We start from the raw sequence: 27174 nt of genomic DNA, 5'->3' as shown, positions 1-27174 counted from the left end.
CAGTGCATTTTGTTTTGAACACAAGTTGAGAACAATTAAACTGCAAGAACTGGTCTGGGGCTGCTCCAGCCACAATCTTCTAAGAAACAATTTTCTTTAGAGGATATTCTCTCCAACAAAAACCTACACTTAGTAAAGCCATTCTCTAGCAGCACAAATTCCCAGAATCACCAGGATGGAAGAGACCCTCAATCATCAAGTCCAACCCAGCCCCAACACCTCAACCAAATCCTGGCAACCAGTGCCACATCCAGGCTGGTTTTAAACACACCCAGGGATGGTGACTCCACCACCTCCCTGGGCAGCCATCCCAGTACTTTATCACTCTTTCTGTGAAAAACTTATTCCTAATATCCAACCTGTATTTCCCCTGACACAGCTTAAGGCTGTGTCCTCTCGTTCTGTCAGTCGCTGTTTGGAGAAAAGAGACCAACTCCACCTAAGACCACCTCTCAGGAAATAACAAAGCTAGGAAAGGGAAAAAAATCATAATTAATAAAGTATTTACCCAAATACAATTTCAATAAGAAGTGTATCACTTTTAAAACTAACTTTAAAGAAATTCAACAATATTTTCCCATGCTTTCTTTACTTTCTTTGGAGGCCATATTCTGAGGCCTGCTAGTAACCTCTAATGCTCCACTTAGGTTTATTAAAGTTTAACACAACATAACTCTTCATCTAATTTACCTTAAGCTCAACACATTTTTAACAAACATAACCTACAAAACAAGATCACTTAAAGAACAACAGTATTAAAGCACTAACATTATGAGCAGTAAAACCAGTAAAACAGTGACCTTGACATAGCTCAGGAACATCCTAAAACATTGATTTAGGAACTGGGAAGACACACCAAGGAATACCCCTCTTCCCATAGTGATTACTACTGGCCCCTGCCATAGGCAGCATGGAATGAACTCCATCCACCTCTGCTACGCCACGCTCTGCATGAGAAGGCTCCCCTTCCAAAATAATCCATTTGGGAGCTCACAGTAAGACTCTTTATGTCAGACTACTGTGGAGTTCACCTCAGCTCCATAAGCTTTACAAACCAGCTGGGATGACAGGCAGTCAAGCATGGCTTAACTACTTGGGCTCACTTTTGTGCATCAGCTGGGCAGAAGCAGGGCTGAAACTAAAACCCAACAAGCACAGCAAGCTGCACTGCAAAGGGCTGGTCACAGTCCATAGGGGTGGCTGAGACCTCAGCTGACTCCTCCATTCTGCCACTGTCACTTCAACTCGAGGTCTCACTAGTGTGACACAAAGATTAAAATGTAAATCACTGGGAGATCAATTCTCCTGAATCCGAGCTGATTCTCACCACACTGAACCAAGAGAATTTGGTGCATGATCCATATCTCCTCTACAGAAGGGAGTTCCTGGCAAATAACCTATGGGAGTTACGTACTGACTCACAGAGAAAGCAGGAGAGGGCAATCAATAAATGGCTGAGAATCATGACACCACCACCACTTGCAATCTTTTCCCTCTAGTTCATTACATCCTTATTCAGTAAAGGAAAAGACTTGTTCAGGGTTTTTTCCCTTGAATTATCTCTGACCTAGTAGTAGGAGCTGAAGCACAGGCAATATCTGTGCTGACCCACACGTCATTATCCATCTGACAAATCTGCTTTCTGTCTCGCTCGTTTTTTTGCCATGGTCCCTGGCATTTAAAAGACAGTTTTGATGACAGTACAAAGGGTTTACTGACACAGCTCTGCTAGCAAATCCTACCAGTGCAGATACAGCTTAGATTAGTAAAAACCACAACCTCTGACCATGGTAACTGCAACTGTGCCAGGGCTTTACTGGTTAAGTACTTTTATAAAGAGTGCTCCTTCCTTCACACTGCCAGCCAGGATCAGTACACCATCAATCAAGTATCCAATTTTCCCAAGTTACCTGTGTGAAGGTGCCTTTTACTACAGAACTCTCACACACCTCATCCTCAGACAGAACTCCCTGCTTCTTCTTGGGTATGCAGTACCAAGGACAGTGTGGCAAAGGAGAACACATCACAAAGAACAGCAAAATCAGAGGATCATCATGAGAAATTTTCCCCTAATTACTCAAGAGCAAGACTTCATGGGCATCACTTGAAAGACAAAAGAAAAAAAAAAATCAATGCATTACAGGCCACAACACATCTGTGATATTCAGATGCACATTATCTCATTGCTACCAAGACATCAAAGTGAGAAATGAACTCATGAGTGGCAGCTGGCTAAAATCCAGCCTGATATCCAGGGTTCAGGAAAGAGACACACTTTGATAATGTGTGGTGTTCCACAAGGAACACCACAAGGAGTGGTGTTCCCCAGGGCTCACAAGTGGACTGGCACTGCTCAGAAGTGTGGGATTGAGCACATTCTCAGCAAGGGCTGCTGATCACACCAGGCTGTGTGGTGCAGCCAGCACACTGCAGGGAAGGGATGCCATCCACAGGGTGTGCACAGGGTGAGATGTGGGCTCATGCAGACCTTCTGAAGCTCAAGGAGCACAGCAACTGCAAGAGCCTGCCTGAGCGACAGGGCAATCCTGAGCACAACCACAGCCTGGGCAGAGAATAGACTGAGAGCATCCTTGCCCAGAAGGACTCGAGGGTGGTGACTGGTGAGAAGCTCAACATGAGATGGCAATGGGCTCTGTAGCCCAGAAAGCCACCCACATCCTGGGCTGCCCAGAGAAGCTGTGGATGCCCCATCCCTGAAGTGTCCAAGGCCAGGATGGATGGGGCTCAGAGCAACCTGGTCTGGTGAGAGCTGTCCCTGCCCATGGCAGGAGGGTTGGAGCTGGACAGTCCTCAAGGTTCTTTACCAATCCAAACCATTCAATGATTCTATGATAAAATTATCTCCCTTTAAAACTAAACAACAAACCACTACTGAATAAGTGACCAGTTTTTGTGCCAAGATAATACACAAGCAAGCAAAAAAACTAGATCTTAAAGGATAATTCCCTTTGTTCTCCCGAGAAAAGAACCAGGCATTGCAATACAGAAATTTCACATAAATAATTTCAACATCACAATATACCTTAAGTGGCTGTAGGAAAGTGTACTTGCACAGTTTCCCTAAATCACCTCTCTTTTTTCTGCCAGTTTAAAATGTTTGGTCTAAGTCTTCAAAGTCACTAATGGAATTCAGTTCCTGATCCGTAAACTGCACCACATCTCATCTGCCAAGATAGGTGTGCTCCTTTGGGGCAACATGGAGAATAGAAAGATGTATTTAATGGCAGAGGTGATGCATCCCAGGGTTAAGAGAGGTATCCAAGTCACAAACCTTCAGGAGAGATGAGGTGAGAGTCACAACATTTAACACCATGCCATTGTATTTTATAGTTTTTGAGGCAGAGGGAGAAGAGTTTCAGCTAACCCATTAACTCCACTTCACATTATGAATGCTCTGCAGCACAGGGATCAAAAAGGGGGAATTATCTAGATTGCTCCCAAAATGTGCTCAAGCTCTTGCCATGGCAACCTTATTAAGAGTCCTCCCGATGACTCACAAGACACCAGTCCAAAGATCTATGTTACAGCAGGATACTTGTGCACATGCACTCTGAAAAGCCAGCCATTCCTGAAAAACCCAGGGCAAAATCCTTTTCCCTCCTGACACCACCTGAGAGTTTCAGTTACTCAAAGTCATTGTATATTAAATATAACAGAAGATAAACAATGTGTCAGAAGTCTGTGCTGATACATAGTACTTTTCATTTGTCTTCCTCTTTTTGGGGACACTTGAGTTCTCTTTCCAGGTAGACCACATCACGCTAAGCAAACCTCTGCTTCCATGAGAGTAACAAATACAAGAAAAGGACAACCTTGGAACAGACAGGTTAAAAGTTTTCATAAAAAGTTTAACATCTAAATTTATTCCAGCCAAAACTCACAAGATAGTACCTTACAATTCCTGCTTGCTGTTGACCAAAAGTTTCTAAAAAAGCATGTTTGCATTTAAATCAGAAGGAGGCTGGAGGGAATCACACAGCAGAAAGACACCCTTCCAAAAGAAAGTCTTCCCAACTGACTGGACTACAAAGCAACTCGCAATAGCTGCTGTAGATAGGACTGTCCAAGGCAGAAGAGCCCTGAGCTCACAAATGTGACAAACCAGCACTGCTGACCTGTCCATAAAGGAGTCAGCACCTGCCCTGACACACACAGACAGGGCCACCGATGAAAAACCAGCTGAGAGCTACCTGGCCTCAGACAGCATGTGAAAAACAAGGTTTGGAACAAGATGTGACTAATATTGGGTCAACTAATATGGGGGGGAAGCACCTCTGCGGGACAGTTCCCTAAATTAATCTGCTAAGAAGAGCTGGACTGGAAAAGGGAACTATCAAATTGTTTCACAATACTAAAAGAAGAACTCCTACTTTTCCTCTAATGCAATTACTGTGCAATGCTACCAAGACAAACTTGAACACTACAAAAGAAGTTTCCATCTCTACAAGTTTATCCAAGGAATGATCACACATCATACCTGAATTAACTGGAAAAAAAGCATTCTGCAGGACAGCAGTTCTTCTAAAGGATTGACATCAAGCTACAGCTAACACTGTGCATCTTTACTTACTTCAGCTATGTCAGTATCCTTAGGGCTATGTGGAAAAACAAAACAAAAACCCCACAACCCTTGAAATTATTAATTAGTGCACCAGCTTGACATAATTTGATTTAATTAGGGATTATAAAAAATACTTAAATAGGAGTACAACAGTACAATATCATCACTTTCTATGTCACCAAGAGGCTTCAATCGAACAAGGTCTTAAATCAAAGGATGTCAGGGAATCAAAACTCCTTCCCTGGCCCTGCTGTCCTCACTACTTGTGATGCAGCCCATAAACTGTAATGCAACCTTTACATTCCCCAGAAATTACAAAAATAAAATGCATGCAGTGACAATTTTGGAATCTGACCAACAATCCATTAGAAAGATAAGTAAAGGGATTTCACAGAATTCAGATGTACTAAAATCTATTAAAATAATTCTTTGCTACTAAGTCAAACAAGATTTAAATAAACAATGTGAGAGACACTGATTTTCAAACTATCCCTTTTAGTTCCTAAAATACAGATTTTAAATTTCCCTTCACAGTCATTTTGAAATTAGTTTAGCTTGGTTATCTAATTTAGGGACTTGCTCAATGTCTGGATTTTCTGAGTTTTGGTATAAATCTCAGAGGCATCAATCCACAACACTGGAAGTCAGAGTACCATAATGAATACAAGACAATGTGTAGAAACTTCTGCTGTGGTTACCACCATTTCTGAATGCTTGCTAATAATTCTGAAAGTTAAAAACCGCCTATTTCAAGATAAAAGCTTCTGTATATCTGGCCAACAATCATTCTCCTTGTCCACTAAAGAGCTCAAGAACAGCTACTTCTGAAACATAGATTTGACATTTCTTCCTAAATTTGATAGTGTTAAATCTTCAACCTGCATCAACACGAGGAGTGACTGCTAGTGCTAAAGAGAGAGCAGAGCTACTCAGACTCCAACAACTCTGAGACCCTGCCCAGTACAATTCCTAAGGGAGGCAAAGAGCCTTGCATGGTCAGCCTCAAAGCGAAAATCTAAACAATCTTTGTTGGATGTTAACTATAAATCCAGCCCCAAATGGCTGTTAACATTTTTTTTTTTTTACATATCAACACACACATGTAAGTTCTCAAGCAAGAAGGAAAACTCACTACACAGTTTACTTCTCTTTTTGAGAGGGGAAAAAGAAAACTATATACAGGCAGGGAGTAATAACTACAATCACAAATTCAGAAGCTGGGGACTTGAAGTCTGCTTGTTTTTTCCAGGTTAAAAGAATGAAGAAAATTAGCATGCAATTCTCTCAGAGAATTTACAACTTAAATACTTTCATAAGTTTGTCAGCATGCACAAATGTCCTGAAGTTTTTGTGACTTTTGGGGAAACTATTTCATAACCCTGTAATGAAGAGGCTCTTTTGGATCTAATGATGTTAAACCCGTCACCATAAGCCAAGTTAAGGGTAACACCAGTCAGACAGCACAGCTGTGCCAGGACTCTGCCCAAAATGCTCTGTGAATGGATGCAGCTCCTCAGAGAGAAACTGTTTACTCCAGCTCCACCCTATTACAGAGTCAGTAGAGTTAGGATATTGCTCAATGTCAATTACAGACGTAAAACGGAACCATGTTAGTCAATTCTGATGAGTCAATCTACTGCTTTTCTTAGAGATTACAAATCTAAATAATCACCTCCAGAGCAGCGCTTGTTTAGCCAACATACACTGTTTTCAAGAAGCTGTCTTTGCTGTCAATCATTACCTCTGTAATGCATGGAAAAAGACTATTTGCCCTGCTGACTGGAGCTTGTGTTTGCTTTCAATCATATTTTAAGACAAGCTGAGCTTCTCAGGTTCATATCTGAACCCTCAAATCCAATAGCCAACACTTGATTTAAGGTTTTCCAATTCTCTTGATTATTTTAGTTTTCCTCAGTTGTACTTTAAGAGAAGCCTTCACTCATTCCACTGATAAACTATACTAGACTACAAAATGAAAATTTCCATAGGAACTTTTCCTTTTTTAAAGCTGGAAAGCAGGCAACAAGGCACAGGGCAGCAAAACCAGGTCTCTTGGACAAGACTTGGGCAGCAGAATTTGATCCCAAATCTTCCTCTCTCCTTAGGCAACACATAACCCAGGTGCCTATAACATGGTCACTGCCCCAGTGCTCATCTTCTTCAGGAATGCCAAAATGAGATTCCAAGGCTAACAACCAATATCACAGCGTCAGTTCAGGTGCCTGATGGACCAACACCGCTGTGATTGCTCTCCAACAGCACAGCTGGTCCCCAACCACCCTTTCAGAAAATCACAAACCTCCAGGCAGGTGCCTTGGAGTACCTAAAATACAAACAGATATCTATGTTCAGGCAACTGTATTTCACATCACAATTGGTGTCACTGGAAAAAAGTTTAGGAAGTGTGTGTTTCTCAAGTGCTCCACCAGACAACATGCACAAGAAACATCACACACTCAAAGAGAGGAGGAAATTCTCTGTGCTTAAGCATCACTCCCTGGAAAAAGCAGAGAGAAGCACCATGCTACTGAAGAACACTCTGAAATGTACAGTCGTATCTGTCAACCAAAGAAAAACCCCCAAGGACCTGGATCCTCCTGTCTTCTTTTGCAGTAAAGACAAAAACCAAATACACTGCAACTAAACAAGTACAAAGGATGTTATGTGCACCAAGCTGAAAAAACCTGGAAACAATCACATAAGGTTTTTGTACCAAATCAATATAAGCAAAGCAAGGTTTGGGATATGTGCTAATTTTTGAGATTAACTTTGCTTTTTTAACACTTGTCTAATATAGTACCAAGCATATACAAAGTCTTTATCAAGAATCGTGTCTCAAGTGACCTCCTCCAAGGTTATCTCTTTAAATTCTCCTGAGAAGTTTCTCCATCACTACCAAACTCCAGTCAGAAGAAACTTAGGACTTGAATAGCAGGTGTGACAGGTTAGAAGAGCCAGGCATTCATAAACCGTGTGGGAGAGACTTCTCAGGCATCCCTGCGTTACACTCAGTGCATGTCTGCATCACTAAGGTCTCTTTTACAATAAAACCCCCCACATTTTCTTTGCTAAAATTTTGCATCTCTGTGAACAGACTTTACTTGTGCTTATTCTTTGTCTGTACATGATATTCAATCAAGCCATAATGTTATGTGGTCATTAATTTAGTGGTTGATTTTAGAAAATATTGCAATACATCAAACAAAATAAAATTATAACTTCTGACATCTGTTAAAAGGAGTATCATCCGCCAGAGCAGTATCTTCACATGTAACAGTCAAAAGTAAAATATAATGACCAATAACTTTTGCCTCATTTCTACAAGTGTAGCAAAACCTCCTGAAACTGTTTAGCCAGGGGAAGAGCTCAGAGCTCCACTGCAGCAGGATGCTCTGAATGGGTGTGATCAGCACACACATCTACCACTCCATACAGGCTGTTACTCCTAACTCGGTGTGTAGAGGCTTTTTCTCAAAGTAAGCTCCTCAGCAGATGAGCTGAGAAGCTGCTGTGGCTCTGAATGAGTAATTTGAAAAATGTATCTATCCATGAGGAGCTTCCCAGGTGCACCTGGCCAGAAGGTAAACAGAAAATGACAGAGAAAGTTGCACAGTCGAAGCAACACTGGCTGCAAAAGCCAGCTGGGGTGTCAGGGGGACCTTCTACAACTCTGTGCAGCTGCCTTTCCTCCCAAATCTATGCACTGCCACGCTGCACTCAAAAGTCAGTAAATAAAACAATGAAAACTATTCAGAAAGGTGTTTCTTGAGATGTCAAGCTGTTTGCCTGGGCAGCTTTAGCAGCCAGAAAAAGATCACGCATTCCACATTTCTGGAAGCGCTTCTCCATTTTTTCATTCTGTTTTAACACAGATAAACTTCAAAGGAGATAAGGCATTTCACACATGAGTGACTGAACATAAGTACTGTTCTCACAGTCACATACATTCAACTCCCTGAAAAGCTGACAAATTAATTCTCTTTAATTTATAGCCAAGTTCTATCTTAGCTATTTTTAAGTTTCATGCTTCAAATCTTACAGGGTTTGCAGTTAAAACAATTTGTTACATTCTCTTAGTAAGAAAAAACAATTCGTTATCAATAAAGACTGACTAAAAAAATACACAACAGGGCAAGTATCAAAAGCAGCACAGAGTAATTTTTCACTCATGCAGCCATTTCCTACACTTGGCTGAATGTTTTAAAATAGCCACTGTTTTAAACATCTATGTAGTAACTCACAAATATCTTCATCCAAAGATGTTTGTGAACTTAGAAAACATCTTACACTAATACTACAGTTCTCTACTAATTATAACTTGCCAGTTTTTGAACTGTCTTGCTATATTTAACTTTTTGGTGAAGAATTCTGAGTGTTTGAAGGGGAGGGAAGGATTGCAGAGGAAATGGATCTTTAGAAAGGAACTTGGAATTTAACTACAAGTAGTAGAATTTCAATAAACAGAAAGATTAGCTACAACATTCAGTAATATCCCCCAGAATTTTATGCCTTTGTGCATATTGTTAATATTTGCTTCCTTTTAGCAAATTTGAAGTCAACAGTCAGGAACTTTTTGTAGTGTCTTTTGATTATATCAAGCATAGCTAGAATGCTCAGACCAAGGGAGTTAGAAAGCAAATTGCAGTTGTTTATTTAAACCTAAACCATTTACTTCCTAAATTAACACTGTCTGAAAAAAAGAGGCCACGGAGGCTGTTGAGGAATGACCACAGTTATTCCTGTAAACACACAGAATTTTGGCTGCTTCGAGTTTGGATCAATCCTGAATTCAAGCCTTTATAAGGAGTATTTAAATAGGGGCAAATTAATGTGTTATTTTATCACAAGGTGCAATAAGGAAAGCACATTAACTCTGCTCAGGCTAAAGAAAGCCCAAACTCACATGACACCAGCGTAAGCCTTAGGTACTCCTGATCGTGCATTTAACAGCCCAGCTCAAGTCCTTTAAAATAATTCAAGACAGCCTCATCTTCTAATTTAACCTTTGTGTTTGCACTTGGGGGGTGGGGAGGATTTCAGCATAAAGTTTCACCTTCTCACTGCAGACATTCAACTTCCCTTTGGCTCACACCTCTGCACCTCGTGGTGCCTGAAGCACGGTATCGAGAGAAAACATGGGCAGAGAGAGAATAACACCTACAAAATTTCAGCTTTACAATGCAGAAAGGATAATATTTGAAAAATATTCAACTCACATTTTTGCTTTGCACATTATTTACATAAATAGCTGCAGGCTGTTATGGAACTATTAATTTTGAAGGAGCAGATGAGTCAAATCTTATTTTTGATAGGTAACTGCAAGATGCCTCCAATTAGACTAAGATAATCATACTTTAATAGCTGCTCTTGTAATTAAACCATATTACACAGTGTCACAAATACAGAAAAGCAGGGCCAGAAGGGAATTCAAAAGGCCACCAGGCTTCTTCCTGCCCCCTGCTTCCAAGCAGCACCAGCTATTTCTGAAACTCCACAAAAAAGCATTATTTTAGCAAGTGTCTAAAGCCTCTAAAGCACATACAGAGATTATCAGCTTTCAGAAGTATTTTACACAAAAAAATAGGCTGCAAACAATTCATGTAAACAAATCTGCAAAACTGAACAAAGAAATTATTCAGAAGAGAAGACACTGGCTAGTAGTTCTCATATTCACCAAAATGCCATAAAAAACCTTGGGAAGTGCAACACATACAGGGCAACAGTCAAGTCTCATTCAACCACCAGCCATTAATTAATAAGAGCTACACGACAGAATGCAGAAAAAGAGACACCATTCCCTCCTGAATAAGCCAATCAAGGAATTCCAAGAGGTGCAGTTTTAATATTATCACACCCCACTGGGAATATACATTTGTCTGGGCTTGATAATACCCAAAGTGTATAATTATCTCTCAAAGACATACTGTCACAAAGTATTACTCAACTGCTGCTTTTATTTGTAAACATACATATTTTTACAAATATAAATTCTGTTTTACACAACTGTGCACTCAACACACACAGAACACATCAAAATTTCAGAACTTTGTGTCAACATAAAGAAGAGCATGTCATTAAACTTAAGAGAAAAAAAATCAATGCTATCAGCATTCAGAAAAACTCAGCAGCATGCTAGTCCATATGTACAAACTCACATTCTAAGACTATCCTGCTTGTCCCAACACCACCAGGCGTGACTTCCTCCTGTCCCAAGGTGCTTCTGTCTGACCAAGGAAAGCTCCAACAACAGGTATGTTACACTAGTAATGAGATCCCCATCAAATACAAATAAATTTAAGTCAAGTGCATCCTAGCTGGCTGACCCAGTCGTTTCTCACACCACACAAAAACCATGAAGCTAACTGTGAAATACAATATTCTTCCAACAGCCAGTCCACGGCAGGCAGAAACCAATCAAGGCACCATCACGCCACTTACAGATCACGACAGGTGCCATCTTCTACAGGACAACTAAAAACAACAAAAAATCAACTTACTCCTGAGCCCATAAGAGCTTATTCTACTTCACAAATACTTTGTGGCCCTTTTCTTCTTCTGCAGTTAAAGGCATGTGCCACACCAAGAAGTATTAGGTAATAGATATCAATTAAAGCTACACAGCGTTTTAAATAGTAAAAAGCTATTATTTAAAAGCTTCGATACCAAGGTGCAAGCTCAGGATGTTACATTTCCTCTGACTACATGAGCTCTAGGTGTTAAAAAGGAAGACACACTTCCTGATAAACCACACTGCTAAGGATCTTGAATTAAGAGTTTCTGACATGTAAGTTTAAAAAAAACCCCACGTGCAGACAAAACTTTACCACATTTTGATGTTAATCAAATTTAATTTCTGATCTACACTGAAACTGTTCTTCCACGCATTGTTATTTGCCTCACTGAAACTGAAGAGCCTAGGTCATGTAATTTAATCTTTGACTCATCATGCAAATTAAATCACACCATTCCCACAAGACAGCATATAGGTTTTAAATAAATCCTGGGCACCTACATGATCCCTCACCAGAAATTAAAATATAATTTTTTTTTTAAATAGCAAAACCGGATACATCCTAGTTCCAGTACCGGCGGCATTCCGCCGATCTGCAGGGGAAAAAACAATGATAAAACTTTTCTTACGGAGCAGCGAGATCAGGCAGCGCTGGCTGGCTGTGGAGCAGCCTGCCGAGCGACCAGGCTCCGAGCAGCGCTCCCGCACGGCCGCCGCTGCGGAGGCCCGTCGGGGCTGCCTCAGAACAACAATTGTAGGAAGAGGCCTCGGGCCGGAGCCGAGAGGCCGCGCAGGGCAGCGCCGGCCGCACCTCCGGCCGCTCCGTGCGGCAGGGCCGAACAAAGAGCGGCGGTCGCGGCAGCGCCCCCGGCCCGGGCCGGCGCGGCCCCTCCGCGGGAGCGGCCCGGCGCTGCGGCTCGCTCGGGCCGAGCCGGGCGCGGCTTCGCGCTGATGGTTCCCCGGCTCGGCGCCCGAGCAGCTCGGGGACCGGGGCGCTGCCGCACGGGAAGCGCAGCCCCGGCCGTGCCCTTCCCCTCGGGCTGCCCGGCCGTGCCGCACGGCGCCCCCGGAGCGGCGGCCGCTATCGCCGGCCCTGCCCTCCGCCCGGGCCGGCGGGACGCGGCCGGGCTCTCCCGGCGCCGAGCGGACAAACGGGCCCGGAGCGCGGCGGGCACCGGCCGGGCCGCGCTACCCGCGGCCCGCGGGGCACGGCCCGGCCCGCGCCGGACAATGCCCGCGGCTCTCGCCCCCGCGGCCCCGGCCGCCCCAGTACCTGTGCGTCCGGCGGGCCCCGCCCGCCCGCTGGCGGCTCTCGGCTCCGGCGCTGCGGCTGCGGCAGAGGCGGCGCGGCCCCGGCTCGCCCGGCCCGTCCCCCCCGCCCCGCGCTCACGGCGTCGCACCGGCCCGGCCCTGCCGCCCGCGCTTCCGGCCGCGCCGCGGCGCCGCAGCGCCCCCTGCCGCCGCGGCGGACCGCGGGCCGCCGGGCCCGCCTCGGGTCTGGCCGCGCCCGCCTCGGGTCTGGCCGCTCCCTCGCGTCGTTGTTCACGGCGCTTTTCGTCCCGTGAGCGTCGCAGGATCACCGGGGCTGGAAGAGACCTCCCACATCATCCGCCCCAGCCATCCGCCCGCTGCCACTGCGCCCCTCAGCCACTCAACCACAGCGCCCAGCCCCAGGCGGAGACGCCTGTTGAGCGCCTCCAGGGTGGGGACTCCACCAGCTCCCTGGCAACCTGTTCTGATGCCTGACCTCCTGAGCACGGAAAAATGTATTTCTAATATTTTATCTGATTCTCCCACCCCAGCTTAAAGCCATTTCCTCTGGTCCTCTCACTGCAGACGTGGCAGAAGAGACTGGCCTCATCTCACTACAGCCTCCTGCCAGGGAGTTGTACAGAGCAAGGAGGTCCCTCCTGAGCTCCTGGAGACTGAACAACCCCAGCTCCCTCAGCCACTCCTCGTAAGACAAGTGTTCTAGACCTCTCTAAACCTCTAAACCTTGGTGCCCTTCGCTGGACATGCTCCAGTACCTCAATGTCCTTTTTAAAGTGAGGGTCCAAAACCTGCACACAGAACTCGAGGTGAAATTTATTCCTTTATTCTTTATTTGTAGTTAACTGCCTTTGTAATTACTATTTAAATTTTATTTATCGGTATTTATTCATTTGTTATTTGTACTTACCATTCTTTTCATCATTTTTACCCCACTCTGCCCTGCCCTTTTGCAGACCCTTCACACCTTCTGTAGTGTCACAAAACTTCTTTTCCATGCCACGACCCTCAGGGCTTCAGTGTGGGGTTGGAACTCAGCATCGTGCTTTGGACATGGTCTGATTGTCCTGATGCATCAGGTGCTAGTGATTTACAGCCTGGATGTTTTCTGCAGTCCCCAACATGGCATGGAAGCACTCCAGACTGGTTTTCTGTCCTGTATGTAATACTCACCTATTACTGGAACTGTGACAAATGCAAATCAGCCTGGATGGAGACAAGCCCACACCTCTCCCAGCATAGATCAAGTTGATATTGTCCATTAGTGCAAAACAATACATTTAAAGCAGAAAATATATTTTTAATGGAACAAGTAATGAATTTCTTACAAGCCACGAGGTGAAACCTTGCCCCAGGAGACCTGATGCATCACTGGCATGCAGCCATGTGGCACCTGCTTTCCCAAAATGTCCATATGCTTCTAGTGAGCCGAAAACTTATATCTTCAGCTTCTTCTTGATTCCGTGTCTCACATCCCTCTGCTGCACTTCCCTGTCTCAGTGCTGGGGAGGGTTTGGGTTGGGTTTCTCAGTGTTGAGAGCGTGTTGCTGCTCTGAGCTCCACACGTCACAGATCCCTGGCTGGTGAACCTCAGATGTCAGTGGGCAGAGCTGCCTCTTGACCTCTTGGAGGGTCTTCATCAGCTGTGTGGACATGGAAAAATGCATCTGAGCACACTTGCAGCCACACCAGCATTCAACAGCAGGGGAGCACAGAGGGGCAGGCACTGGGTGGTGGCACTGGGCGGCTGCAGCAGCACTGGTTCCACAGGATACTTCCCTGGACAAGCACCACGGGCTCCGCGTCCAGCCTGGCACCATGCTGGAGCCACGGGAGGCTGCCCCAGCCAATCCTGCCATGGTCAGCACGCCAGGGGACAGGACATGGGCATATAAACAAGTGTGTGTGCATGCATAGCATTTATTTATATCTACCTCCTAATATTTATTATATTTATTTATTAATATTTATTATATTCATTACATTTATTCCTAATATTTATTATATTTACCTCTTATATAATTTATATCTACCTCAAATATTTACTTGGTGTTGTAGGAAGATGTAAGAGATGTAGCAGTACTGGATCTGAAGCAGGAAGGGTCATGGTGCCTGTACAAGATGATGGGACCTGGACTCACATGTGGTCAGCAAAATTTTAGCAGCTCATATATCCCACTTGTGAGCTGAGAATACTTGATTTCAAAGCCAGCAGGAAAAGGGTGTGTATATCTGAGTTCAAATGGTTAACCCATACTTAGGCTAGAAGCATTCAGGTTTAAATGTAATAATCAGGGTACTGAGGAGAGACGAGGAGTTAAAGGGGAGCACTGTTAAAGGGATTCAATGTCAGCTCCTGGAGAATAGACACTACGGCTCTACAAATGACCACTGGAAAAGAGATCACACCAGAAATGGGTTCAGTACAATTGCCATCCCTGCACACGGCAGTGAAATCCCTGAGCAGAGGGAGCATGATTTTCCTAAGCTCTTAGAAGCAGGGATTAAATACAGCATGTGAGAGAGCTCCTTGCACACTAATGATTCGCTAATTCACAGCCATTACTGAGAGATCCATTGTGAATTAATTAATTCTTGCAAGTTAGGAAGTGAGTAAACATTAAAAAAATCCAAGTTACTTCACTGGGGGGAAGAAAAGGTATTTAGAAAGGCAAGTATGCAGGTGCTTTGATTAGGAAGGATAGAGCTGAATGGGATCCTGGGGTTTTCTGCTGCTGGTGGGGGGCCCAGGGAACCCTAAAGCTCAGCTCTAACTCCTCCCATCACCATCCCACACCAAAAAACAGCAAAACTGGAGAAAAACAATATGTCAGCCCATGAAATTACCCCTCCTTCAAGCAGCTCCATTTTGCTGCCCTCTTTTCTCCTTTCAGCCCTTACCTCACACACAGGGCAGCTGTTCCCTCCTGGAGGGCCATGGCAGCTCTGCCCTCGGCTCTCCACAAGGCCCTGTAGCCATTTCCTGCTCTGTCTTCTCTTTTCCATGGCACACACGAGCCCTTTCCCCTCGTGGCTTCCCTTCCTGTCCCCACTGTCCTGCTGGCAGCAAACCCCAAGTGCCTCTTTTGTCCCACACAGCGTGTCCCAAACTGTGTCCCACAAAGCATGTCCTGCACAGTGTGTCACATGCACTGTGTCCCACGCAGCGTGTCCCAAACTGTGTCCTACACAGCATGTCCCATGCAGCATGTCCCACACATGTCCCACACAGCGTGTCCCACACATGCCCCACACAGTGTGCCCACACAGGTGTCCCACACAGCAGGTCCCACGCAGTGTGCCTCCGGCCCTTGCAGCCAGCCGCACTCTTTGGGGTGTCACTGCCCCAAGTTTTACTGGTGGTGTCACAGCTGGAGCTGTGCCACACAGCTGTCACAGGTGTCCAGCACAAGCCCCGATTGTACAGAGCTCCAGCTGTGCCGGGAGCAGGCAGGGAGCCTGGAAAACTCCTGTGCTGTGGCTGTGTCACCCACGCCATGGGATGGATGGACTCCAGGCCTCCATGGCCTTCTGACACAGATCATCTCAAAAAATACTCTGGCTCCTCTTGCCTGCTGTCTGGAGGAACACACGAGGAGGGAACAGAACCAACACCCAGGAGGTGTTTTAACTGGGCATGGACTGGTGTGATTTCCAGAGCAGAGCCCATGTTCCTGGCTCCTGACAAAGTGCTTCAGGGAGGAAATATTACAAGTAGGGACAACTGCAGTTATGCTAATTTCTTCTGCTTAAAGTTCAGCAGAAGAAGAATCCTGAGTCTTTCCATGGACTTTGAACCAAGCTGTAGTGGCTTAATTTAATCACGAGTGCCTCTGACAGTTCCTGAAACTGCATTTCACCCATTACTGCCTGGAGACATTCACTGCAGACTCCTAAAGCTTTTCTCAAAGAAACATCTGTGGGTGAGTATTTTTTTACATTTCAGTTCATTCAATTAATACACAATGAGCAGACTTACACACCCAAAATCCTATTTATGGTAGAAAACACAATTAAATATAATTGTCTTTCATATCACTTAAGAGTTTTTTTCCTCATGGAGATTCAATGATTTATCTTTAATTTAAAGTTCCAATTCAGAATTAGGACACATTTTAAAAACATTATAGCAAACTACAAGAACTAATGGTTAGCATGTAAACATTGTCAGAAAAGAGAAAACAATTACCTGAAAAATCAAAGAAAAAAAATCTGGTGCAAATCCCTTTCCTGGAAAGCAAGTAATTTTAATAAACATTTTATTACTGTAGAACAATTGAAAGTTATCTGTTATGCACAACTTCCAGGGAGGATCTACTACTGAAGCCAAAACAAGGTTTTCATCAGCACTGTAAACAGGAAAGGAAGTAAAAGATGTCACCCTAAGAAACAGCAAAATGTACTGTAAGATGTACTTCCTGACCTAAAAACAAAAAACAAAACACCATACACAAAAAAGCAGTCAAATACAGCCATTAATTCAATTGAACTGGAAGCAAATACAGTAAGAATCCCAAATCATGCAGAAGGACACAAGGCTGTGAACACTGCTGAAAACGACTGTTGGGTGATTATTTTTAGATGCTTTCCCTGTTCTTTTACATTTTAAAGAAATTACAAGGTGACTAACTTTTCATATTTAAGTAGTGCCTGTTAAACTTTGAAGCTCACAGCCTCTGGATAACACTGCTGTGCACTTGCTTCTCCTTTTACCCCTTCAAAGGGCTTTGCAGAAACTGATTAATTAGCTCTTACAACAGAACCCTGTCAGGGGCAGGGGTTTAGTACTGCCCTTCAGCTGGATTCAGGCTCAGCTAGCACAGGAGCCCTTCCCACATCACTTGACAGCACCAACAAATACATACATGACCTTTTCTGAGACTCTACAGCTTTTCTGCACTTCTCCTCTGTTGGAATTTGTGGTATTGATGATTTTGAGATTGTAGAAAGTTTTTGGTTTTTTTGCTCTGTTGTTAAAGAAGAAGTCATAATTTGTCTGTGTTGATTTTGAAGGTTGTTTATTTTTGCTTATCTATAACACGTTTGGTCGCCCTGCTGTAGGTTTGTCTTTCAGGGCAGCGTGTGGGGCTCTGCCCCTCAGTGGGATGTTGCAAACATTATATATTAGAAATTATATATGCTATATTTATAATAATGTGTTAATATTTATTATTTATGTTGAATAGTGTGTTTTTAGCTTAAACTAATAGAAAAAATGATAACACTACAATGAAACATGGAGGGCATGAAGAAGGAGAAAAAGGACAAGACACAATTTCTTCTATTTTGTCTTTTTTGGACTCTTAATTTAGAATCTTAAAATTTAACATTTGTACCTGTGCAATACTTAATTATTACTCATATCAAACACTCAGAGCTTGTAATTCATCCTGTGAGATTGGAAACTCTTTTCCATGGCCAGAGATCACAGCCAGTGTCTGTGGGGGCTCTGTTCAGGGGGGTTCCTGACCCCTGCCAGGGTCTTAGGCCTTCTAGGGTAGCTAGAGGGAAGCCCTGGATTCCCACACTCCTCCTGCTCCTGATGGGATCCCTGGCTCCCAATGAGGAGAGAACTCCAGAGCTCTGCTGTCCCAACCTTCAAAGGCAGGCACTGCTTTGGGAAGGGGCTGCAAAACTGTATCTTCTGAAAATTGCCTGTGTGCAGGTGTGAGAGGGCATTGCTGTCTGCACATGTGTGTACAGACACACCTGGAACGGGGAGAGGGGGTGAAACATCATCTTTGAAATGCAACAAGAGGTGATGAAATATATCTTTGAAACACAACAAGACACCCAGCTGATCACAGGCATTCTTCTGGAAAACTCCTTGGGGAACTCGTGAGTCTCGTGGCCTCTTTTGCTTTTTGACAGAGCAAACCCAGGACACAGCTCCTAATGTTAAAAATCAACAAGGAAGAAAAGAAAGGGTTGTGGCAATGGGGGTTTTGTTATTATTTTACATGGCCTCATTATGGAGGAGACAAAACAAGTGCAAATTCTGCTTTTCTTCTTCCCAGACCAGCCCACGGAGCAGCACCCACCTTCTCACAGCTCCTGGTTGCTCTGCATCTTGGCAGGGCCATGGTTTTCCTACCCCAAGGTGACTGTGCCCCAAGAACTAGCAGCACTTCCTACACCTTTGGGTTCCTCCACAGCAATGAGAAATGCTCATCCCTGTAATAAAGGAGTGTCTCCTAGATATACCTGAAGAGGGGGGGAAAAAATAAAGAAATTGAAGAGGGGAGTTGCTTTAAAGTAGACAGCATGCATAAACAAAAAATTGTATAAAACCTTTTTCTTTAATTGGTAAAAAAATTGATTATAAAAATAGGGATTAAAAGAAAATCTTAGAGAACATCATGAGGCTTCATAGAGAATCCAGGATGGACTTGGCTCACACAGACCAGAGACCCTGCAGCTCATGCCTTCCCCCCCTAAACCCTCCTGTGTTTCCCTGTCACAGCAGCAACCAGGCTGTGCCAAGACAGAACCACAAAGTGCCAAACACCCAGGTGAGTGTTTCCCCACCACCTTGGGGGCTGCAGTCCCAGCCCTGCAGCGACAGAAGCGGGCAGCAGGTCGGGAATGCTGCTGGTAAGGGCAGTGCCCCCCTGGGCAGCCCCAGAGCCAGGGCCCAGCCCAGCACGCAGGTCACTCCTCGTGCAGAGCACGGCCCTGGCTGGCCCACTTGCCCCAGTCCTGCTGACAAGTGCCCTGTGCCAGGGGCTCAGGATGTGGTGGCAGCACACGCAGACACACGGACTATAAAAAGCAGGCGCTGGCGTGTGGCCAGGCTGGCACAAAAGCCACATTTACTCACAGAAGAGATGTTTTTCTCACAAAGATGAATCTTAACCCACATCGCTCTGCAGCCTCAAGAACCGAGAAGCTAAGAAGTAACAGGCAGTGTGGGAAGTGCAGAGGCTGCACTGTGGCGTGTGCAGGGCTGGGGTGCAGGGTGCTGAGCCCAGGGGTCCCGCGTGGGGGGAGTCAGGCATCCAAGCTGCTGTCAAAGTGAAGCTTACTGAATAAACCAAGCACTTGCACCATTACAGATCAGGCTTGTTATCAAGTGACATCTGGTAATATCTCACACACACAGAGTGTGAGAACACCCAGTACTGCTCTCCTGAATGAAATAACTCACCCAGAGTATGAGAACACCCAGCACTGCTCTCCTGAATGAAATAACTCAAGGCATGCTGCATAAAGAAAGTTCAAGTATTCTCCTTGAATGGTCCCTCAAAGACCCCTATGCTGTCCTCATGAAGCTTGGCTCTTCTCCCTTGTACCACCTTATGGGAGCTCTGCAGCCAGGTCTCTGGTCTGTGTGAGCCAAGTCCATCCTGGATTCTCTATGAAGCTTCATGATGTTCTCTAAGATTTTCTTTTAATCCCTATTTTTATAATCAAATTTTACCAATTAAAGAAAAAGGTTTTATACTATTTTGTTTTTGTTTATGCATGCTGTCTACTTTAAAGCAACTCCCCTCTTCAATTTCTTTACTTTTCCCCCCTCTTCAGGTATATCTAGGAGACACTCCTTTATTACAGGGATGAGCATTTCTCATTGCTGTGGAGGAACCCAAAGGTGTAGGAAGTGCTGCTAGTTCTTGGGGCACAGTCACCTTGGGGTAGGAAAACCATGGCCCTGCCAAGATGCAGAGCAACCAGGAGCTGTGAGAAGGTGGGTGCTGCTCCGTGGGCTGGTCTGGGAAGAAGAAAAGCAGAGTTTGCACTTGTTTTGTCTCCTCCACAACAAGGCCATGTAGAACTCAGCACAGGCAAGGGGCTAACCCTTACAGCCTGCCACCACCCACACAGCTTATCAGATTTTCTGCTTCCTATAAGGCGCTTTTAGCCCAGGAGCTGTGTTTCAAGCACTCTGGCTGAGAAGCAGCAGATAAGATTTCCTGTGGGGCCTGGAGCACTGCTAACCTGCCAGGCAGGGCACAGCTTGAGCAATGGCAAGAGCATCAGCTGATCCTTAACATGAAGGCTGGATGGGGGTGTGTGAAAGAAAAGCTGAGAATTACTCAGCTAGTACCGGCCTTGTAATTATTTCCTATCCCAGGAGTTCATTCCCAAGGATGGTAGAGCCAGCTGGTACCCAGGAGGCTGAGCTGAGACCAGAGAGGTTTGGTGAACTCAGTAAAGGAGATGGATTTAGAGATGTCAACAGAATTTCCAAATGTTCAGTGCTACTTTTGGAGCTGGGCTTTCTCTGTGATAAAAATACTTCATGTGGCACTGTCCAATGCCATGTATGACCTTTCTCTCTCCAGCAGTAGCACGAGAAGCAGGTGAGCTCCCAACTGCATTCCTCCCCTGCCCACAGCATGGTGACCTCACAGGCTCTGGTAGGCCACCACAGACCTCAGACTCATCTGCCAGATGCCCTGTGCCTCTTCCCTGCTCGCCACAGTGCTCACCTAGCCACAAACCCCATCACCTCCCAGCCCTCTGCCAAAAACAGTGACCTGGCACGCACAGTGTCACTCCATCCCCAGGATCCCAACACAGAGGGTGTCTGGAGCAGCCTTCCCCAGCACAGCCATGGCTTCCCTCACTGCAAACTCTGATGGTGATCTTGGACCCACGTCCCATTGGGACTGATGTCTGCTCATTGGGACTGTGCTCTCAACACAGCAAATACTCTTCCCCGCATCCCAAGAACTGATAAATCATCCTTTGCTTTCCTGAGCAACTCATTTCCAGCATCATCCTGTCCTGGACAGGCTGCAGGACACATGTTGCTGCTGCTAACGCTGCTGCACGGGGCTGAGACGGGCCAAGGCAGGTGGCCCATTCCAACACGTGAACTGAGGCCAGGCTGGAGAGGCAGCCCGGGTGTCCCCGGGCCATGCAGCAGTGAGTAATCCCCGAGAGACCGCGGGGAGCCTGCCCAGGCACCGTCCAGTCACCGCGCTGGCACGTCCTGTGCTCCTCACCTTCCTCCCCGACAGAACAGCTCGGCAGCACAGGCTGCCTGGGGGCCGTGGCTACTGAGAAACATGCAGATTTAAACATTTTGAAGGAGAGCTTTACTCCTTTTTAAACCTCAACCTTGAGCCAGAACCAACCTTCTGAAAAAGCTGGACAAAACCCTCTTTATTCAGAGTGAGTAAAGCCCCTGTAAAGCAGCCTCTCCTTGGAGAGTGTTTGTTCATGGCAGGGGAGGCCTGGAGCCCGAGTCGAGGGAGGGAGCACAGGGTGCAGAGGGTGCCCTGTGGTTGCACAGCCTGTGCTGGCAGCAGCCACTGTCCCCACCTTACCCTGCCTACTGCCAGCCCTGCGCTTTGCTCCTCGCTTCCCAAAGCCCACATCGCGTGGTGAAAGCAGAGCTGCTGTCAGAAAACCAGCCCCAGCAAACCCACAGACACCAGGGAGTGATGGACTGGCAGGAGCCTGGAGCAGGACCCTTTTCCCTGCCTCTGACAGCACTGCTGGCACCAGGTACCCGCAGCCCCACACCCAGCCAGCAGACACACCCCAGAGCAGGTGCAAGCAGTCTGGGGTCAAATCCAGCCTGGATGATCTCCAGCCTGGAAAAAAACAGGGGGATCAAACAGTCCTTCTGTGCCCCACACTGCAGACTGAGCAGTGCTCAGGAACCTGCCCAGCTCTCCTCCCACTCTTCCACAGCAAACCCATCCCTGCAAAGGGCTGAGCTGCCTTAAGGAGGCCATTCATTAACCAGCCAGGGCCGAGGTTGGACTTGGGGTTGCCTCAGTACTGCACAAGGCTCCTTGTTAGCCCTGTCAGGTTCTGAGTCGGTGCCCACAGAATCACCCCAAGCTGCAAGAGGCAGGAGGGACCAGCCTGGGCGGGTGCACGGGACATGCAGCATCCTTCTGCAGCATGGAGCTCCTCATCCAGCTGAGATGCCTCCTGCTTCCCAGCTGCCATGCAGAAAGGGCTCTGCTGGCAGGAGGAACACAGCTGACACCCCAGCAGGGGTACAGGCTCCTTGCCCCCGTGCTTGGCCTCCAAAGAAATGACACAGCTCAACTCAGCTGGCTTTCCCCTCCAGCCCTGAGCGAGGAAGAGGAAGAGCTGTCCTGGCACATGGCAGCCCCGCTGGCAGGAGCAGCTCTGCCCTGTCCAGAACCCAGAGAAAATGGACTGGGATGGAGATAAAGAAGGCCAAAAATTGCAGGAATTAGAGGAACAACCACAGAGCTCCTCGGCTTTAACATCAAACTGGAATTAATTACTTTCTTATGTTAATTCTCTTGGCTCAGCTTCTTTTACTCTGGGCTTCTCATTTGTTTCCTACAAATTGTTCAAGCAGAAATATTACCAGCTTTCATGGAAAAATCTTATTTTATATTATCAGCCAAAAAGAAGGGGAATGAAAAGTTCTCTCAAATTTTTTTTGCTCTCATTAAAATAAATTTTTTTTCGTACCAAAGTCAGTTTTACAAGGCTATTTCAACTAGACATAATCAATAGGATTGGAGGCGTCTTCTTCTTCCTTCTTCTTCTTTCTTCTTCATTCTCCTTCTTCTTCTTCTTTCTTCTTCTTCTACTTATTTTTCTTCTTCTCTCTTCTTCTACTTCTTTTTCGTCTTCTTCTTCTTCTTTTTCTTCTTCTACTTATTTTTCGTCTTCTTTTTCTTCTTTTTCTTCTTTTTTTTCTTCTTTTTCTTCTTCTACTTATTTTTCGTCTTCTTTTTCTTCTTTTTCTTCTTTTTTTTCTTCTTTTTCTTCTTCTACTTATTTTTCGTCTTCTTTTTCTTCTTTTTCTTCTTTTTTTTCTTCTTTTTCTTCTTCTACTTCTTTTTCGTCTTCTTTTTCTTCTTTTTCTTCTTCTACTTATTTTTCGTCTTCTTTTTCTTCTTTTTCTTCTTTTTTTTTCTTCTTTTTCTTCTTCTACTTATTTTTCGTCTTCTTTTTCTTCTTTTTCTTCTTTTTTTTCTTCTTTTTCTTCTTCTACTTCTTTTTCGTCTTCTTTTTCTTCTTTTTCTTCTTCTACTTATTTTTCGTCTTCTTTTTCTTCTTTTTCTTCTTTTTTTTTCTTCTTTTTCTTCTTCTACTTATTTTTCGTCTTCTTTTTCTTCTTTTTCTTCTTTTTTTTCTTCTTTTTCTTCTTCTACTTCTTTTTCGTCTTCTTTTTCTTCTTTTTCTTCTTCTACTTATTTTTCGTCTTCTTTTTCTTCTTCTTTTTCTTCTTCTTCTTTTCTTCTTTTTTTTCTTCTTTTTCTTCTTCTACTTCTTTTTCGTCTTCTTTTTCTTCTTTTTCTTCTTTTTTTTCTTCTTTTTCTTCTTCTACTTCTTTTTCGTCTTCTTTTTCTTCTTTTTCTTCTTTTTTTTCTTCTTTTTCTTCTTCTACTTATTTTTCGTCTTCTTTTTCTTCTTTTTCGTCTTTTTTTTCTTCTTTTTCTTCTTCTACTTCTTTTTCGTCTTCTTTTTCTTCTTTTTCGTCTTTTTTTTCTTCTTTTTCTTCTTCTACTTCTTTTTCGTCTTCTTTTTCTTCTTTTTCTTCTTTTTTTTCTTCTTTTTCTTCTTCTACTTATTTTTCGTCTTCTTTTTCTTCTTTTTCTTCTTCTACTTATTTTTCGTCTTCTTTTTCTTCTTTTTCTTCTTTTTTTTCTTCTTTTTTTTTCTTCTTTTTCTTCTACTTATTTTTCGTCTTCTTTTTCTTCTTTTTCTTCTTTTTTTTCTTCTTTTTCTTCTTCTACTTATTTTTCGTCTTCTTTTTCTTCTTTTTCTTCTTTTTCGTCTTTTTTTTCTTCTTCTACTTATTTTTCTTCTTCTCTCTTCTTCTACTTCTTTTTCGTCTTCTTTTTCTTCTTCTTTTTCTTCTTCTTCTTTTCTTCTTTTTTTTCTTCTTTTTCTTCTTCTACTTCTTTTTCGTCTTCTTTTTCTTCTTTTTCTTCTTTTTTTTCTTCTTTTTCTTCTTCTACTTCTTTTTCGTCTTCTTTTTCTTCTTTTTCTTCTTTTTTTTCTTCTTTTTTTTTCTTCTTTTTCTTCTTCTACTTATTTTTCGTCTTCTTTTTCTTCTTCTACTTATTTTTCGTCTTTTTTTTCTTCTTTTTCTTCTTCTTCTTCTTCTTCTTCTACTTATTTTTCGTCTTTTTTTCTTCTTTTTCTTCTTTTTTTTCTTCTTTTTTTTTCTTCTTTTTCTTCTTTTTTTTCTTCTTTTTCTTCTTCTACTTATTTTTCGTCTTCTTTTTCTTCTTTTTTTTCTTCTTTTTCGTCTTCTTTTTCTTCTTTTTCTTCTTCTTCTTTTTCTTCTTCTACTTATTTTTCGTCTTTTTTTTCTTCTTTTTCTTCTTCTACTTATTTTTCGTCTTCTTTTTCTTCTTCTACTTATTTTTCGTCTTCTTTTTCTTCTTCTACTTATTTTTCGTCTTTTTTTTCTTCTTTTTCTTCTTCTTCTTCTTCTTCTTCTACTTATTTTTCGTCTTTTTTTCTTCTTTTTCTTCTTTTTTTTCTTCTTTTTTTTTCTTCTTTTTCTTCTTTTTTTTCTTCTTTTTCTTCTTCTACTTATTTTTCGTCTTCTTTTTCTTCTTTTTTTTCTTCTTTTTCGTCTTCTTTTTCTTCTTTTTCTTCTTCTTCTTTTTCTTCTTCTACTTATTTTTCGTCTTTTTTTTCTTCTTTTTCTTCTTCTTCTTTTTCTTCTTCTTCTTTTTCTTATTTTTTTTTCTTCTTTTTCTTCTTCTACTTATTTTTCGTCTTCTTTTTCTTCTTTTTCTTCTTCTACTTATTTTTCGTCTTCTTTTTCTTCTTTTTCTTCTTCTTCTTTTTCTTCTTTTTTTTTTCTTCTTTTTCTTCTTCTTTTTCTTCTTTTTTTTTCTTCTTCTTCTTTTTCTTCTTTTTTTTTTCTTCTTTTTCTTCTTCTTTTTCTTTTTTTTTCTTCTTTTTCTTCTTCTACTTATTTTTCGTCTTCTTTTTCTTCTTTTTCTTCTTCTTCTTCTTTTTCTTCTTTTTTTTTCTTCTTTTTCTTCTTTCTTCTTCTTCTACTTATTTTTCTTCTTCTTTCTTCTTCTACTTATTTTTCTTCTTCTTTCTTCTTGTTCTACTTCTTTTTCTTCTTCTTCTTCTTCTTCTTTTTATTTCTTCTTCTTCTACTTCTTTTTCTTCTTCTCCTTCTTCTTATTGTTATTATTATTATTATTCTATCTTGGTAGAAGCTCTTTTTTAAAAGCCTCCTCAAAGATATCCCTGCTGTCCCACAGTCCCTCCTCTGGCCTTGTCGCGAGTGTGTGACAGGCCTGGCCAGCCCAGGTGCCGGCAGGTGCCTGTCCCCATGCCCTGCGCTGCGGGGACTCGGCTGCGGGGCGCCTCGGCAAGGACCGACCCTGGCCGCAGCTCCGCGCTGGATGCCCCAGAGGGAGCACAGGGCACAGCGAAGGGACACTCCGCTTGCAGCCCGGGCAAATCCCTCGTCCCGTGGCCACCGGCCGCCCCCACGCCGTCCCTTGCTGACCATTTCTGTGCTGCTGATGGGATTGTTCACGGCTCTCGGTCTGGCTGAATGGGCGCCTTTGTTCGGCGGCGCTTTCCCACGTCCCCCGCCCGCCCGGCGCTCGCGTGTCCCGAGCCGCAGAGGAGCCCGGCCCCAGCAAAGTCCTGCTCGGAGCAGGACATCTGCGCCCGAGGGAACCTGCCAACATCTGCCACACTTTCCCCCTTTTCAGCAGCCTTTCTTTCCCTCTTAAATGCTGCGGGAACAGATGTTATAAGTTGTTTTCTTTCTCCGGGGTGTGAAGTGTAGACAAATAGCAAAAACAAAACAAAACAAAACAAAACAAAAAAAAAAAAAAAAAAAAAAAAAAAAAAAAAGAGAAAACTCGAAGCAGCACTCACCCCTCTCTCCTTTTTTTTTTTTTTTTTTTTTTTTGGAAAGCCCAGGAAAAAAAGGAGGCTTTGTTTACAAAGGAGAATCCCCTTTTCAGTGAAACCTGGCAAAAGGAAAGCGGGAATTCGCAGAAAGCTCCTGTAATGCTCATTTGCATGGGGATGTTGGTCCCCGCAATCCACGGCACAGATGTCAGCCATGCCCAAAGCCAGGGCAGCTCTCCCGCCCGCATCCCCGCCTCCGAAATAAAGGCTTTTGCCGTGACTGAGAGGTGTAAAATAACTGTTTAGAGCCAAAGCTGCTCTTCTTTTTCACTGCGGCGCTGTCTTACAAATGAACCTTGAAATGAGCTCGCCCGCGGCAGATGCCCGTGGGCGAGCCAAGGGGCTCGGCTGGGCACGGGCTGGGGCCGGGCCCCGCGGCCACCCCGCTGCCCGTGGCCTCCCCTCCCCTCGGTGTCCCCCTTGCCACGCCGCGCTCGGCGGCCCCTGGAACAGCCCCGGAGCCCGGGGCAGCCCGCAGGACAAAGAGGCAGGAGGGAGGGCGAGGAGCAGCCAGAGCGGAGGCCAAGGAAGGGAGAGAGGGTGAGGAGGGAGGTGTTGCCATCCCAGACACGGAGAGATCTTTCCTGGTGGCACCGGGGGCTCCAACACGGGGGCACCCGCTGCACCCTGCAGCAGTGCCAGCAGGCACGGGACACGCTTTTCAGAGCTTTTAGGTAATTCTGGATTTGCTGACACCCCTGCCGTGCTCAGGTGGGCCAGGAGCTGAGGTGATCTCAGCTCCTCCCTGCTGCCCTGAGTGCCTTGGGAAGGTGCTGCTCTCTGCACAAGGTGGAGGGAGATGGGCAGGCACTGCCAGCTTCGGCACAAAACACAGAGTGTGCTCTGTGCCCCCTGGCCCAGCCCTGCCTCCTCCAGGCCGAGCTGCTGGAACAACGTGCCCTCAGCTACACCTTTTATAAATATCAGCAACAATCCGTTTCCTTGGACTGGAAAAAGCTTG

General features: G+C 44.4%; 1 protein-coding gene across 2 annotated transcripts in view; it reads right to left on the bottom strand.

The window, feature by feature from the left end:
• Positions 1–12483, bottom strand: part of CAB39 (calcium binding protein 39) — a 41283-nt gene extending 28800 nt beyond the window's left edge. The window contains exon 1 of one of the 2 annotated variants that reach the window (XM_021555764.2): positions 12367–12483. The gene's annotated coding sequence lies outside the window, so the exon portion shown is untranslated. Of the gene's footprint in view, positions 1–10737; positions 10756–12366 lie in introns of those variants that run through there. The other variant, XM_021555765.2, reaches the window with a different exon arrangement.
• Positions 12484–27174: the final 14691 nt, after the last annotated feature.

Source organism: Lonchura striata, chromosome 10, assembly GCF_046129695.1.
Source record: "Lonchura striata isolate bLonStr1 chromosome 10, bLonStr1.mat, whole genome shotgun sequence".
In the NCBI taxonomy this organism is placed as follows: domain Eukaryota; kingdom Metazoa; phylum Chordata; class Aves; order Passeriformes; family Estrildidae; genus Lonchura; species Lonchura striata.
Note: the sequence above shows the minus strand (reverse complement) of the source record. Positions and strands in the feature narration are given on the sequence as shown.